Source organism: Tupaia chinensis, unplaced genomic scaffold (genome assembly GCF_000334495.1).
Source record: "Tupaia chinensis unplaced genomic scaffold, TupChi_1.0 Scaffold000392_1, whole genome shotgun sequence".
In the NCBI taxonomy this organism is placed as follows: Eukaryota; Metazoa; Chordata; class Mammalia; order Scandentia; family Tupaiidae; genus Tupaia; species Tupaia belangeri.
Window position 1 is genome coordinate 2,469,751 of NW_006159894.1, and position 16,666 is coordinate 2,486,416.

The 16,666-nt window shown below is 41.3% G+C and overlaps 1 protein-coding gene and 1 long non-coding RNA gene across 3 annotated transcripts in view; one reads left to right on the forward strand and one right to left on the reverse strand.

Moving 5' to 3' along the window:
- The window catches only part of RCAN1 (regulator of calcineurin 1), a 102,276-nt gene that overhangs the window by 29,218 nt on the left and 56,392 nt on the right, over positions 1 to 16,666 (reverse strand). The gene's annotated exons all lie outside the window — the stretch shown is intronic.
- The window catches only part of LOC102494508 (uncharacterized), a 35,304-nt gene that overhangs the window by 17,699 nt on the left and 939 nt on the right, over positions 1 to 16,666 (forward strand). For both annotated transcript variants that reach the window (XR_335334.2, XR_335333.2), the window contains exon 2: positions 13,204 to 13,296. This is a non-coding gene — a long non-coding RNA (uncharacterized LOC102494508). The remainder of the gene's footprint in view (positions 1 to 13,203; positions 13,297 to 16,666) is intronic.

Consider the following 16,666-nt stretch of genomic DNA (forward strand, 5'->3'; position numbering starts at 1 on the left):
ACAGTCAGGATTTAACTTCTGGAAGGTCACTTGGGGCCAGGAGTGTAGGCAGTCCGTCAATAGGGAACGAGATGCATGAGGCATGGGACATCCTTACAATGGTGTGTTTGGCAGATGTAACCAGGAAATAGGATGTCTTTAGTCCTTTAGAAAAAGTCCACAAGAGGGGCCAGCAGATGGCGTAGCAGTCATGTTGCTGGACTCCCACATGGCCAACTGAGGTTTGAATCTCAGACCCGGTTGCTTGAAATATGCCAGGCACATGTGCATGTGATTCCAAGATCCCAAGAGGAGAATGGAGAAGGGATTGTGGCATGGCCATTTCCCCTGTGTGTGTGAGGGGTAATTTCTCACTTTCCCTCTCACTGTCTCTGTCCCTGTCTCTCTCTCCCCAGTGAGCACATGCACCCTAAGGCAAAAAAAACAAAAACAAAAACAAACAAAAAAAACACTTAAAAAAGAAAAAGAAAAGAAAAAAGTCCACAAGATATCAAGATATCACACTAAATGGCCCAAACTGAGGAGCAGAACAGGGGACTAAGGCCACGTATTGGGGTTCATGTGCACTTACGTAAGGACCCACTGGATGGAAAGAGAAGTATGGGGGCACAGTGATGATACAATGCTCGCCAAGCTGAGCCACATGGGAAAGTTTAGCATTCGCATCCAGAACCTTCCTTGGGCATCCCAGGAACCTAAGTACCCAGGATCTTGGGCTGGCATTCCAGGCTGTTTAGAATCCCTGCTGGTCTTTCTCCTGACTCCTCCCTAATACCAGAAGCACCCCCAGTCTCACACTGCTGTAACCACCACGTCTCCCCCTGTGGTATGGGATCTAAAATTAAGCAGGTTGTTCTAACATCCTAAGAATAGCTCTCGTACACCGAATGCACTCATTTAATTTCTTGTTCAAGAGGAAAGAATGACCCCTTTTTCATACAGAGCTCCTTCGAAACGTGTCATTTCAAACAGGTCCTAGGGATAGTGTCTATTATGTGACAGCTGATGGGTTGAAAAACACCTGTAGAAATGTTGAAAGATGCCAGCCAATTTGAATAAGATGAAATTCCCCAAAGAATCAATAAGCTCTTAGAGCATCTGAAGGATGATTAAATAAAATAAAATAAAATAAAATAAAATAAAAAGGCAATTTACTGAACTAAAATGGATAAAAACAGAACAAACATTTCTGTGACTTAGAAAGTGACTAGAGGTCACATCAAGGAAAAGAAGTTTATTTTATTTTTCTCCATTAAAAAATGTCACCTAGTATCAACCACTCCCCCACCATTTCAAGCCAGCAGAAATGTACTAAACTGTGAGTCTGAGAGGAAATGACATTAAAATGTTGACTTTATAGTATTCGCTGGCAGTTTCTTCTGTAGAGTTAGGCTTTTTGAAAATGTAGAAACTGTTTCCTTCGTTTCAAGCTAAATACGCATGAACTTAAAATGATTTACTGGCATAATTAAATTGTTTGAAAATCTCAATAAGCTGCTAATGTATTATCAGCAGGTGTGTAACTGCTATTTATTTTAGGAGCCAATGCAAAGAGATAGCACAAATGTGAAAAAGAGAGTCATGGCAACTTAGAAGCAAAACCGTCTTTGTGGTCTGAAGACAAACACCGCATTCCCAAACACTAACGGTGAATAACTAATTCTCCAACTCAGAAAGTAGAAGGCAGAAGGCACAAACATCCAGCATACCAGAAACTGGAGAATAGGAGGAAGCAGGTTTAGAATAGCAGTGGGTTTTTCCCTGAGATGTATGTTTTACAAGAAATGTTTGATTCCATTGTGGATATGGAAAGACAGCATGTTTTTCCCACCCGAAGAGGAAACAGGAAAGATATAAGTAGCTTGACCCATTACTAGGTCCGATCTGGGGGAGAAAATGTGGAGAAAATGATTAGTCATGAGTATATGACTTATTAAAAATGGCTTTCTGGATAACAGGGTCATAATCTGCATGAATAAATATTTCCAAAACCTTATTTGGGGTCCATATTTTTGTAGGTCCACACAGTGAGCAAGCAGTGAATTTCATGGGTGGTATTTTCTTTGGAACACACAGGGCCATGGCGCTAGATCGTAGCCACTATAGCCACCACAGCCACCGTGCTGAATAATCTGTGAAGGGCTCAGGCTCTGTCACAGAGGTGCCGTGGGAGCCTGCGCCCAGGCTCAGGGTCTCTCCTGTATGACCCAGAGAACTTGGCATGTCCAGTGAAGCTAAGAGAAGCCCTCTCATGGAGACTGGGTCTTTATTCAGCCCATCATTCTTTCTATGCCAATATTCTCTTTATTCCTCCTCCCTCTCCTTCACCTGCTTGCTCCCTGCCAGGTATGTGTGCAAATACATCCTAGGAGATCTATTACTCAGAAAAGTAGTTCCAACAGAAAAAGAAAAAGCTGTCATGGGCCCTGCATTGGTGGTAGTCAGTAATGTACTGAAATGCAGTACTGGAAACCGTGTGGCCGACCATGGGTTCAGATCCCCAGGCTGGTCTGAAAACATTCTGGATGTGTGTGCCTAAGACCCTGTGAGTGTCTGTCATCTGGTTGCTACCCAATCTACAATATTTTGTTCTAAGAGCCTGAGCAGATGAAGACTAGTTATGTTTACCACACTCAGCTTTGAAATCAGCATTTCGAACCAAAATCTAAGAATTCTAAGACCATGTTCTTAAACATGAAGGGGATCACAGCATGACCACACCTTGTCAAGAGTGCACCACCCCCAACTCTCTCACACACATTCTCTCTCATGAATAAAATAAACTTTTTGAAAAGGCTGTCATAAAGAAGTCAGGTGAATAGGACACATTAACTACCTTGCCCACTACTACGGGTTAAATTCTACCACCCACAACCAAATTCAATACTAGTGTGGAAAGGGGGTCTTTGGAAATGAATTAGGGTGAGATGAGGTGGTGAGGGTGGGGCCTCACGATAGTGTTAGTGCCCTTATAAGAAGAGACTGGAGAACTTGCTCTCTTCCTCTGCCATAGGAGGATACACCACAATGACATCTTCAAGTCAGGTAAAAAGTCCTCGCTAGGAACCAACTGCACTGGTACTTCCCCGCCTCCAGAACTAGGAGTCACCAAGGTCTGTTGTCCAATTGCTACCCTATCTGTGGTACTTTGTTACAGCAGCCTGAGCAGACCAAGTCAAAGGCCACAACCACTCAGCATTGGAAAGAGCATTTTGAACCAAAGTCTATGAATTCTAAGCTCATATTCTTAAAAAAAAACCCTGCATTTTATCTCTTTTAGGAAAGCACCGGATTCAATCATCCACTGTATTTTCATTTCAGTGCACCTTTTGCTTTCGAAGTTACATATGAAATTTCTTTTGCATGGCTAGATATGTGCTGGATGGTTAGAAATTTTGGAATTTTCATTATTTGAGGTTTTTGTCATTGGGTATATGCACTCGCCAGAGAGACAAAGAGATACAGTGAGGGAAAGTGAGAGATCACCCCCCGGGGAGATGGCTGCATCACAATCCCTTCTCTTCCATTTTCTCCTTGGGATTTTGGGCACGCACGTACATGTGTCCAGTGTGATTTTCAAGCTGACGGATACAGGACTCGAACCGCAGTCAGCCATTGTAGGAGTCTACCCCCTAACCACCATGCCACCTGCTGGCCCCAACTTCCCATTACTAATAGCCAAATTATATCTCTTAATAAACTGACATGTTTTTGATTCCTGTAAAAGCTCTTTAATCTCTTAAATTGGGAAAGCTGAGTTTTCAGCACTTGACTGGGAAAGCAGAATTTTCAAAAGTGTAAAAATAAAAAAAACATTAAGGCAGAACACACTTAGGGTTCAAGTTCTTTGCAATAGTGAAAGTTTTGAAATAAGGGGATCAGACTGGTGCAGAGGTAAGATGTGAGACTCTGCAAGGTAATCACTCAAGTCTCAAAGGTTCTGGGGTCAAGCCTGGAGGCCTTCCTGAGTACACTGGACTTATAGTTGCCCATAATCTGGGGCGGGCTAAAGGCTGGAGTGGGTCACAAAGCCAAGATCCTGTTGGGTATGTCATCTCTATCTGTGTGTGTGTGTGTCTCACTCAAGGAAGAAATAAATAAATAAACTTTAAAATGTATAAGCACAGTGCTTTTTAAAATGCCTCTATTGAGATACAATTTACACACTATTACAGTACTTTAAAAAAATCTTTGTCTCTAACCATACTGCGGTAAAACTGATATTGTTTAACATCATACAAAAGATCACTTTAAATGAAAAACATTCATGATAACTTAAAAAGCTGTTTCTAACTTGTACATCTGTCATTAAATCTACTAGTGTTTAGTGCAAAATATGGTGGCAGAATGTGGAGTTATTAGTGCCATTTAATAAACCCTGTTTCTTTTAAGTTCATACTGTAAATTCAAGCTAAGGATTGTGCTGGGGTATGAAGCAATGGCAAAGTAATGCACGCTTTTCCTTTGCTTATTTAGTGCACTTGTTTCTTGTGTGCTTAATTCTTATTTTGGGTAGGTCTGATGCTACTGCTTAACTGCATTGCCAACAAACTGCCTAGCTATGGGAAAAACCCAGGAGACCAATTGAGATTTCTTTTGGCAGATGCTGAGGAAGACCAAATAATCATGTCTGAAGTTCTCCATCCCTTGCCTTCTGTTACTCATGCTCTTTGTCTCTGGCCTGTATGATGGAAGACACACATGTCTCTGGCAATGACGAAGGTGTTGTGTCCATGCATGCCTTGTTTGGGTGCTGTCATGTTCTGACTCATGTTCTCAGTGGCCCTCAAAGGCACAGGGTGAAGGAAGAGCGCCAGACAACTGGTAGCCACGGCTGTGGCAGCCTGGATGCAAAATAGGAAATCTGCCACACCAGCACTTTCTAAGACTTACCCCATGACTTCACGTAATTATTATTTTTATTTCTTTTACAGCGAAGTTCATTTTTTAAACTCATGTTGGTTTAGGTGATGTCCTAATTTGCTTTTGAGTTCAAAAATGCTTCTATTGGAAGATTCACTGTCAAAGCTAGCGCTAGCGGTGAGTATTTGAGATCCAAAATGACAAAATGTGGAGGACCATTTGGAAAATTAACAGTCAGATCCAGGGTGGTGCTCATGACCCTGCAATCCAGGTTACAACAGGACTGCACAGTGCCTGCCTTGCTTCCAGCATATGTAAAGCAAAAGAAGGCTTACCCTGATGCGAAGGTAAGAACAATAATAGGGACCAGGAAGAGGTCAGCCAGCTCAGGGCTGATATTTTGAATTATTTCCAAGTAGAGATAGGTGGGAGTGGTTTTCCAATGTTACCAATTGATTCATTGTTCACCCTTCTATCCATTCACTTGTTAAATAGCTACCATGGTCTAGGCACTGACTAAGCCAGTTGTTGGGGCCCAGAGATTACTATACCATGGTTTTCTGAGACCATCTGCCAATGGTCCCTTGGGTTGACCTGACCTCCCAAATGACTCCGGGAGCTACTGAACACAGATGCAGATGCAGATGTAAGCCTGAGGCCTTCCTAGCCCCTTCCTCCAGGTTTCCCTGCTTGAGGTGGCTGCTACAGGTCAGCACAGCCACAGTGAACAGGAGCACGTGTGAAGGGAGGACACATAGCCAATGCTCCTAGCATAAAGGCCAACTCTGTTCCCTGCAGAACACTTTGGGTGCATTTCTAAAGAAGCCTTCTCATAGAGTAAAACCTTCTCTAATAGCCTAAAATACTATTTGGAAAATTATGCTATCGTTGTCCCGATTCTACAATAAAATCCTAGATCTGCCCCCTCAGACAGAATAATTCTCAACAAACAAGCAATCAAACAAAAACACAGAAGAGACACAAAATAGTCAGAGTCTGAGAAATAGCCCTGCGATTTAAAAATGCCTCCTACAAACTTTGTTATGGGCTGAAATGCATCCCCTCCAAAATCTGTGCATTGAAACCCTTCTCTCTGGTACCTCAGACTGTGACTGTATTTGGAAGTAGGGCCTATAAAGGGGTGACTAGGTTAAAATGGGGCCATTGGGATGGGTCCTCATCCAATCTTCCTGAAGTCATTATACAAAGTGGGTTGGACACACAAATGTGCACATCTTGAACCACCGCCCTTGTTCTTATAAGGTCTCCACAGAAGCACATGTTTTTATCTGGTTGTCAAGGGAAAGACTACAGGTGAAAACAATTAGACAGGAATGTAAAACAATTAGATAGGAAAGTCCATAGAAGAAAACAATGCAGACAGGATAGCGCCTGTCTACCATGCTGAGGTGCACCCAACTAGCTCAAACACATTTGGTGGTATGCACAGAGCTTTGTCACATGTATGATGTAATCTGTATCCTGCAATCATCCAGTGCCAAGCTGTAAGGAACTCATTCATACATGTAAAACCACACAACTTGCTGACATTGATAAAGCAAGACAAGCAATTCGGTGACAACGATTAAACCCGCCTTTTCAAATGCTACATTCTTGACGGTCATCTGAAATAGGGTTCTCTCTCTCTCTCTCTCTTTTAAAGAAGACTTAAAGAAAGGAGTAGAAAAGCCTTCAAAGGCAACCATCGCACTAGAAAAAAAATCAAGAATGTATGCCTGCCAACAGCTATTCTCACTCTCATGTCCTGAACACTGCCCCTTTTCAGATGCATGTATTGAGGCTCACTGGCTGGCTACCATCTGGAAAAGTCACAAAACTTTACCCATGCAAAAAATGTCTATAATAGTTTCTTCCTTGGAAAAAATCATGACGAAGCCTGAATCATATTTCCTAGGATTTTAAAATAATGATGTTGAATTACTGGTTTATTTGAAAATTCCATGGTAATAAAATAACCAGTTAAAGATTTAACCTGTTTCCACTGGGGCAATCAAGGGAGTTCAGGAGGAGTAGAGAGCAATCCTGCACTTTGGCGTTTCTGTTTCTTGAGCTAGTCCCAAACCTATGTTCTTACAATGGAAGGACAAGTACTGAAGTTTCTAGGCTGGGACACCTTCCTGGTGAACACTTTTCTTGATTCTGTCTTTAAGTCAGTCTGAAAATAGTTCTTAAAACTTGTTAAACCTTTGTTCATAGAACTTCTAGCATTTTTCCTCTTGTTGCTAAAGCTGAAATCTCTCTTGTGCCTCTGAATTTTCCAAACCCATTCCCTACAAAACTGGAAGATAAAGACAAGTGGATGTTGTAAAAACAAAAACAAAAATATCATAGCAAATCTTAAGGAGACTTAACAATGGGGCTTAGGGTTCCCATGAGAAGACTTAGTTGAGAATAGTTCTAGAAACCAGTTCTAGAAATCTTCTTCATAAAGAAAGAGTTCAGCAAACAGAGAAAGGCAGGAACCACCAGATCATGATGAGGCTTTGGCAGAGTTTGGGACACTCATGAGCTGTGCTCACAGTATGGAGTGAGGTTCAAAATACAAGGTGGGGAGGTCCTGGTGGCCCTCCATGATAAGTACTTGGCCATGTCCCTAGCAGGTTCCTCTCCCTCCTGAGGTGCTCCTCAGACTTGCTACAGGGGGTGAGGAGGTTTTTAAGTCACATAAAGTTTTGTGGTCTGAGACACAGAGGGCTCTGTATTAGTGTTAGTCACTGATACCTTTAGGAGTTTGGCTTCCTGCTAACTCCACCAGATGGAATGCATTATATAACATCGAGGACCATGGGGTGGACCCTGACCAGTAGTGCCTATAAGCTTGCTAGAAATGCTGAATCCTGGGCCCCACTATAGAGCTAGTGAAGTAGGACCTACATCCTAACAAAATCCCAGGTGACTCCTGTGTGCATGCACAGTAGAGTTTGAGAAGCACTGCTCCAAGGTGGCATGGAAGTTATTACCATCTGATTGTTAAGTGCTGCCATGTGAGGAGAACCCAGTCAATGGCCTGGTGGTTAATGTGGCTGATCCCATGTAACCAACTGTATGGGTTGAATCCTGGACCCCGGTGGTTTGAAAAACATGCTGGATGCATGTGCATGTGTGCCCGAAATCCCTATAGGAGGAGAAAATGGAGAAGAGAGGATTGCTGTGTGACTATCCCCCTTTGGGGAATGCTTTTCTCACTTTCTCTCTGTCTCTCTCTGTCTCTGGTGAGCACATGTGCCCTCTGGGGTGGGGAGGGGGGAGATGCCCTGGGTTAACTTCCAGACCAATATCTTGTGTAGGAAGCTTACCAGGTTGCCACAAATTGCAAGCACTGTAAAGCTAGTGCACAGGATTTCTTTCAGAGGAGATGCTTGCCAGGTTGCCAAAAGCATAAAATCAAAAGGAATTCAATTTGTGTCCATCAGGAGGGCAAGTGCTCACATGCAGATTCCATTATTATTATTATTATTATTATTTTAAATACCAGAGGGCATGTACACTCACCAGAGACAGAAAGGGCGAAGGAGAAAGCATCTACACGGGGCATGGTCACACGGCCAGCACTTCTCCATTTCTCCATCCTGTCAGGATTTGGGGCACACACACAAATACCTGGGGTGTTTTTCAAGTGGGGCAGGATTTGAACCATGGTTGGCCATGTGGGATCCACCTCTCTTAACCACTAGGCCATGGAGCCAAACTGCAGGCTCCATTCCTGATTGAAGTATTCCTTTGGATATGCTGGCAAAAAAAAAAAAATATATATATATATATATACACATACACATGCACACACATGTGCTACACACTCTAACTATGGAATACCATATGTACCTGTTAATTGTAAAAGACAGGGGAGAGGCTGTCTTAATTATATTTAACTAACTTACATTACCAATAAAGCAATAAACTTATTTTCCTCCACGTGCAATTCTAGTGATTACATTTTCAGCATTTTCCTTGAGAGATACAGTTTTATGAACTTCACATGATACAACCTTTAATCTACCCCATAGCTGCAAGCTTTTTTTTTTCTCTTTACCTGGATGATGAGAGACTAGAAAACAGTACCTCATTCTGAATTTGAGACTACTTTTCTAAAACACAGCAGAATGCAGGAAAAAGCAACTCTCCTCCAGACCATAAAGGGTGTAGCTTTCTAAGTGGCCAAAAGGGGGGCAGAAGAAAAAGTATTAGAAACAGAACATGCCACATTCTCCTGTAGCAGCAACTCTGCCAAAACCATTCACTTCTCAGACTTGGCCCAACAGCCACAAACGAGCTACCCCCAGTAGAGCTGGGAGCAGGGGTGGAAATCCACTTGAACTGACAATAGGGTGAACAAGCACTGAACGGGCTTTGTGTTTTTGTCCCATTGGTGCTCTTCAATTTTATCTCAAAGATTCTAATTGAAGAAATAAAAGACTCTAGGTGTCTGAAGCAGTATGCCACATGATTTATAGTACATAAAATCATGGAAAGTCATGCAACTTCCTGATAGCACACAGCTCATGCTGGCCATTCAAACACTCCTTCTGACTAATTCATTCCATGCTGTCGTTTTCCATAGCTGACTCAGAACCATATCCTACTTTTCTCATTTCCTGAAATGATCCTGATGAAGGTTATTCCACATAAAAAGTGGAATGATATATAAACTCCAGAAACTAGGTATAATTTTCAACTGTTAAATCCAAATTCCACATCAACTTTAGGCTATAAATTCCCAAGATGAGTCCATGTCTCTGGGTTCTGCAGGTCATCATATATTCCAGTTGAACCTGGAGCATACTTCTGGGCACATGATCAAAATGAGAATTTGAGTCCAACAAAAACAAATAAGCTATAAAGCAAAAAAACAAATAAGCTATAAAGCGAAAATCTTTGCAGACCAGAGGTCTAAAATCAAAGAGCAGCATGATTAAGATGCAAAGGAGACACAGCAGTATAAACACCCCTGTTCTGTAAGACAGCTCATCATTATGCTGGACTTAGAGAGACATTTAATATTTAATCACTGATTTTTTTCTTTCACATTACTACCAAAAGGAATATGAATTACTTTTTTTTCAAAAAAGAATTATTTAATTTTACTTATTATTATTTTTAATTTTTACTATAGGGTATGTGTGCTCAAGAAAGAGAGAGAGAGAAAGCAAGCCACCAGATCTGGGACTTGAACCCTGCTCAGTCAAGTGCAAGTCCAGCACCCCAACCACGCCACCTGCTGGCCCTGGAACCTGAACTACTTTAAGTTGTCTTAATTTGCTTGTGGTTTGAGGAAGATGAATGCTTTAAAAATACTTAGTTTCTCAAAAACAAAAACAAAAACAAACTCTTAGAAACGATGTAAAATTCAAAACATTAGTTGGATTTTATGGGAAGATTTAGTAAACAAGCTAACTCTTTACTAATTGTTTCTTATACTCATCCTCTTTCATTAGGACTGAGAATTATTTTTATTTTTCTAGTTAGAATTCTGAAAAGTGCTTCTATGTAAAAATGTAAAAACATTTAGAATTATATAATCACTTTTACCCAAAAAGCCTTACTTTATTAGAATCACTCAGTATTTCTAGATTACTACTAACATATTTCTTAGAAACCTTTCTTTCAAATTGAGGTACATTGAGGTAGGTGCTGCTTAAAGTTAGGTTTCAGGTACTCTAACCCTAAGATAATTTATACATTTGGAGGCAAGGGTCAGCAATGGCTGCAAAAACCACCAGGTGAGGGGACTGGATGGTGGCATGGCGGTGAAACGTGAAGCTCTGAGAGGCTGATTCACATAGAGAGGTTCCAGATTCACATCTGGAGACTTCCCTGCATATGCCCAGCACATGCTTGCCTGTGATATGGGGGTGGCTGAAGCTAGGGGTGGTCCGCAGCACTGAGACCCCATTGAGGATGCGTTCTCTCACTCAATCATGGAGGAAATAAATGAACTAAAAAACAAAACAACAACAACAAAAAACCTCAAAACACCAAAACCCCCCAAAACAAACAACATAAAAACCACCAGGTGAAAGGCTGATGGAAAATTTTCTAAGCTGGATCAGACTGACCACAACCACACCTGAACCCAGGGATGTCTGATTTAAACATCATGGAAGGAGAGAGAGCCAGTCATCTGTTTCTCTTGATGAGCAGTGACGGTCAGTACAGGACATCCCATCTGCACTAGTCTCATCCAAACAGAAACAAAACAAACAAACATCTGATCATGAACAAGCTCCCAGACCTCCAGAGTTTACTGTAAATAGAGGGAATAAAGAGATGTGCTAAGTGATGCCAAGAGATGCATATGCTGTTTTCAGACTGTGGGCCATTCTGTCAGATAAATGAAATAGTTTCTGTAAATACAAATGACTAAGGATGGAGAACCCAGATACTAAGAGACAGGAGAGGGGCCAGCAGGTGGTGTGGTGGTTAAGATGCTGGACTCCCATGTGGCTGACTATGATTTGAGTTGCAGGCCTGATGGCTTGAAAATCACACTGGGTGTGTGTGAGAGCATGCCTAAAGTGAGTGGAGGAGAAGGGATTGCAGTGGGACCATTCCCCCAGGAGATGATTTTTCACTTTCGCTCTCTATGTCTCTCTCTGGCCAGTGCATGTGCCTTATGGCAAAAAATCTTAAAAAAAAAAAAAAAAACAAAAACAAAAACAAAAAAACAAGAAAGAAAGAAAAGAAAAAAGAGAGAGACAGAGACAGGAGATCTAGATCGACCAAATGCAATCGGCATATCTTATATGTATTTTTTGGGGGGAGATGTTTTTTGCTATAGGGCATATGCACTCACCAGAAAGACAGATGACAGAAAGAGAGAAATCATCCCCCGGGGGGATGGCCATGCCACAATCCCTTCTCCTCCATTCTCCTCTCGGGATCTTGGGCACAGACGCACACGCACACGGTGTGAGTTTAAGCCACCGGATCCGGGACTTGAACCATGGTCGACTACATGGGAGTCCAGCAACGTAGCCTTTATGCCATCTGCTGGTCCCTCTTATATGTATTTTTACTCAACCATGCTAATTATAGATATTCACAAACCACTTGTGGATATTTGATATGAAGAAAGTACATTTATTTATCTTATTTTTGTTAAGGAAGGAGTTCTTACCTCTTAGACATGTATACAAGTACAGGGGCAGGATGCCTGAGTCTTGTGTCAAATTATCCTTTGGTGTGAAGGTGAGTAGGGGAATTTCATGAGTGGAAACTGTTGAGTCTTGGGTAATGAATGGAGTGTATGGGGTTCATCAAAATATGCTATCTGCTTTTGTACACATTTGAAAATCTTTATAATGAAAAGTTACTTAAAAAAATTAAAAGGCAAAAAAAAAAATCAAAATATAAAAGGAGTGAAGACTTGATAAGGGATTGAAAATAAGGTGAGTACTACCCATCCTAATTCTGAATAGACATGGTATAAGATGGTTTTCATAATGAAATGTATAATTCGCAAAAGTTGAAAATATGTAAATAACTTTTCAAGACAGTGAGGTCTCTGATGAAAAATCTCATATTTTAAAAGTATACAACAGAACTGTCTTGGATGTAATTTATTTTTACAATCACTGTAATATAGGCAATATCAAAACTAGGTAGGTTATTTTCATAACCATTATACTATAGTCAGTAGGGGAAATAGAGCAATTGTTGAAAACACAGGAAAATACGAATGTAGGAATGGCTCAGTGGACCTCACAGGCGAAGATCAAATATCGTGCAAGTTTTTGTTTCTTAGAGAAGAACTCTGAGCTCACCTGTGTCAAGTCAATTACTTCACCTGAAAGTAACAAAGGTACTCTAATGCATTATGGGCGGAAACACATTTACGTACTTTGAAAGCTGTCAAGACCATACCAGAGCCATGGTAAAGATAATATCCTTTGGCCCAGAGATGCAGCGCAGACACCGCATGTTTGTATGGCTCACTCTGGCCAGCCACTTCAGAAACACTAACTCATACCTCCCACACCACCCTAGTGAAGTATGGAGGTGGCGGTCTGTCTGTTTTGATTTCTTCTATGAAAGAGTGAGGTGAAAGAGTGATTGTTTAAGTCAGAGAATGAGTCATGGAGAAACTAGACAGAGAGACCAGCCTGGCACTGTAACACCCCGCAGGCAGCTTTACCTTCTACAAAGTACTAAGAAAATGAGTGAGAGATTAAAATGCATATTAGCAAGTATAATGTGGTGGTTTTAAAATGTTGAGATAATTATTAAAATTGTATTTATATTTACTAAAAGTAAGGAGCACAAAAGCAACCTTCAAATTTAATGTACATGAAAAATGATAAAAGTGGAGTCTATTTTTCACAGAACAGGATAACACTTAGCAACAACTAGTTCTGATGACGATGGGACATAGCAGTTATAAACCGACAGCTTGCTCCCTACCTAACAAGAACTAAGGTAAGTACTCTAAATATAGTCTCTCATTTAATCATTATTATGGTTTGACCAGCCTCCAAAATTCAGGTGTGTGGAATGGAACTTGGCTGTATTGTGAGGGTATCCAGCCAACTGAGTTCAAGTCCCAGACTCGGTAGCTTTAATATCACACTGGGGCGCATGTGTGAGCATGCCCAAAATCCCAAAAGGAGAAAGGAGAAGAGACTGTGGCGTGGCCATCACCCCTGAGGGATGGTTTCTCATTTTCCCTTTCTGTGTGTCTGTTTCTCTCTGTCTCCAGTAAGTACATGTGCCCTATGGCAAAAAACAAAACAAAACAAAACAAAACAAAAAAACAAGCCACACTTTAGAAAAAAAGATATCTATGGCCTTGAAAGTGGGGTCTTTGGTAGTGATTAGGTGATTAGGGTAGAGCCCCTGTGATTGACTCCTGGTGGGTAATAAGGAGAGAGACACACGTAGATGAACACAGAAGCGTGTGCTCCTGTTTTCTCTTGATGCGATACTCTGCATGGCTTTGGGACCCTACCAACAGGAAGGGTTTCACCAAATGTGGTCCCTGGATCTGGGACCTTCAGACTGTGAGCTGAATAAACCTCTAATCTTTTAGATCACCAGACTCAGATATTTTCTGTTATTAGCAATGGAACAGACTAAAACAATCAACAAACCACTCTATGAGACAGGTACTATTTAAAACATTTTTTTGTTTGTTTTACATATGAAGAACTAAGGCTACATGTCGTGCTTTATTCTCCTGGATATCTGTCTCAGAATCAGAATATGAAGCAAAGCAACAGTGAAATTGTACCCTGCCTAACACAAATTCTTAAAATAGTGAAGAATGATCCATCAGCTTCACAACAAACTATGTTGACAAGTTCAAGCTGTTGAGGAGGTGCCCGAGGTCCCATGCATTACTGACGAAAAAAGTATGATGCTTTTTTCTTTTCTTTTCTTTTCTTTTTTTTTTTTTTTTCCATATGGTATTTGTGCTCACTGGACAGAGACAGAGGGAAAGCAAGAAATCACCCCCACCTCCCACCCGCAGTGGGATGATCACGCCACACTCCCTTCTCCATTCTTCTCTCAGACTTTTGGGAACACATGTACAAGTTCCAGGTGTGTTTTTCAAGCCATCAGGTCTATGATTCAAACCATGGAGTTGGCTGTGTGGGATCCAGTGCTTTACCCACCTCGCTACCTGCTGACCAAAAAGTATAATGCTTTTAATGCTGCTGACAATTCACAGACAATGGCTACTCTATATAAGATATTCTAAAAGGTGAGTGAATTACCAGGGAGAAGGCTTTCTCCCTGAATTACTTTGCTGATGGAATGCTGTGTCACCCTGTGCAGGAACTCTGCATGAACACACTAAGAAAGAGTTCAGGAAATCCAAAGGATGTGTCTGAACGCAATGTAATCATGTATAATTCCGCTTATATAACTGAACGAAGTGTGGGAAAGCAAGGCTGAGCTATTAATACTCAAGTGTATTAGCATCTATGCTAATGAAGTACTATAAAAATATTTCACTTAAATATTAAAATAGACTTCCAAAGAATTATAATAAAAGATATAATAAATTGCTGCCTTTCTAGGTGCATGAAATGCCCAGGGTCACTGGAAGTTGTAAGAATACAGAGATGTTTAAATATAGTCTATTTGTTCTGGGCATAGTTGGAAAATTTGGAACAAGGACAGGATTAGAGGAAAAGGGGGGAAAAAAAGAAAACTTGATGGACATATTAAGTAGTGTCAGTATGTTTAATCCAGTATGTTTGATTCTGCTATGGTTGAATATCTCCCCCAAAGTTCAAATGTTGGAACTGAAATCCGTAATGCATCAGTGGTGAGAGGTGAGGTCTTTGAAAGGTGATTAGGTCATGATTAGCTTTCCCTCATGAACGAGTTAATGCCATTATGGGCTACTGATAAAAGGATGAGTTTAACCCTTGCCCACCCTCCACCCCATCTCAGCTCTCACATGTGCATTCTTGCTCTTCTGCCTTTCACCCCATGATGCTACAGCAAGAAGGCCCTTGGCCAGATCGTGGGTCCCTTGACCTTGGACTTCCCAGCCTGCAGAAATATAAGAAATAAATCTCAGGGCCCAACCTCATGATGCACTTGGTGGCTAATTGAACTGCAGTGTTGGAAACCACAAGGCTATGTTCAGGTTCAGATACCTGGGTTAGCCTGGAAACATGATGGGTGTGGGTATGGGCACCCAGGATCCTGAAAAGCTAGAGGCCTGGGGAAAGAGAACTGGGGTATGACAGACTGTTCCTATCTCTCTTTCTCCTTGCTTACACACATACATGCTCTCAATTATGGATAAAAATAACTTTAAAAAATAAAAAAAGAAGAAAGAAATCTCAGTTTTTTATAGATTACCTAGTCTCAAGCTTTCTGTTATGGTTGCACAAAATAGACCAAGATAGATTCATATCACAGGATCCTTTCTGCAAAAATAACCCTCATCAAACCTGTTTGCTGTGGGCAATGGTTTGTATGCTCAAGAGTGAGTTCAGACAAGCCCAACTTAACATAAAGCTCCATGATGAATTCAATTACATGGGCAGCCACTAAAGTATTTCTTTAACTTTCATAGGCAAAGAAAAAAAATAATTGTCTGCTGGTAATGAAGTAATAATCCTAATGCTTTAAGTGCCAAGCTCTGAAATATCCCCTTGTTCCAGTGTATTAAGTCAGTCTAAGTGTCTGGAACTGGGTCCCACAAAAGGCCTTGGCATTGTTTGGAATGTAGCTCATGTTTTCAGTTTGTTACATAGGCTCTGACTGAAGATAATTCTAAGTTACATTCAACCTGTACTTTGGAGTTTAGAAGGTCTTTTATATGTGTTAGCTTATTAGAGTTTCCCTAAATTCTTGAGAGGATACAGGGAAGGTATTCCTATCCTTATCTTTGAACACATGAGGCTCTGGCTCTGGTGAGTTCGGATTACTTGCCTAACTAAGGTCAAGCAGCCACAACTAGCAATATCAGCATTCACAGTCATACCCTCTGTTACCCAGGTGGGCTGCACTCAAATAGTCCCTCCTGAAAATTCTTTAAATTAGTCTTGATAAGGCACAGTTTAGGTGTATCGACCTGCCATCAGATTTCTGTGGTGAGTCAGTAAATAATACTGAAGAGAACATTGGTGAATTCATGGAGGTCTTGGGCTCTACATGAGAAAAGATTCAGATCACTAAAAGACATTCCCCCTCACCTGGAGGAGTCCGACCCGGTGAGGCCCCAGGATCTGTCTGAGCCCCCTGACCTTTGAGCTCCGCTTCTGGTCGGATCAACACGTTGGCAAGGCTACTGTTGTGCACCCCCGACCTTGGAACAAAGCTTGGG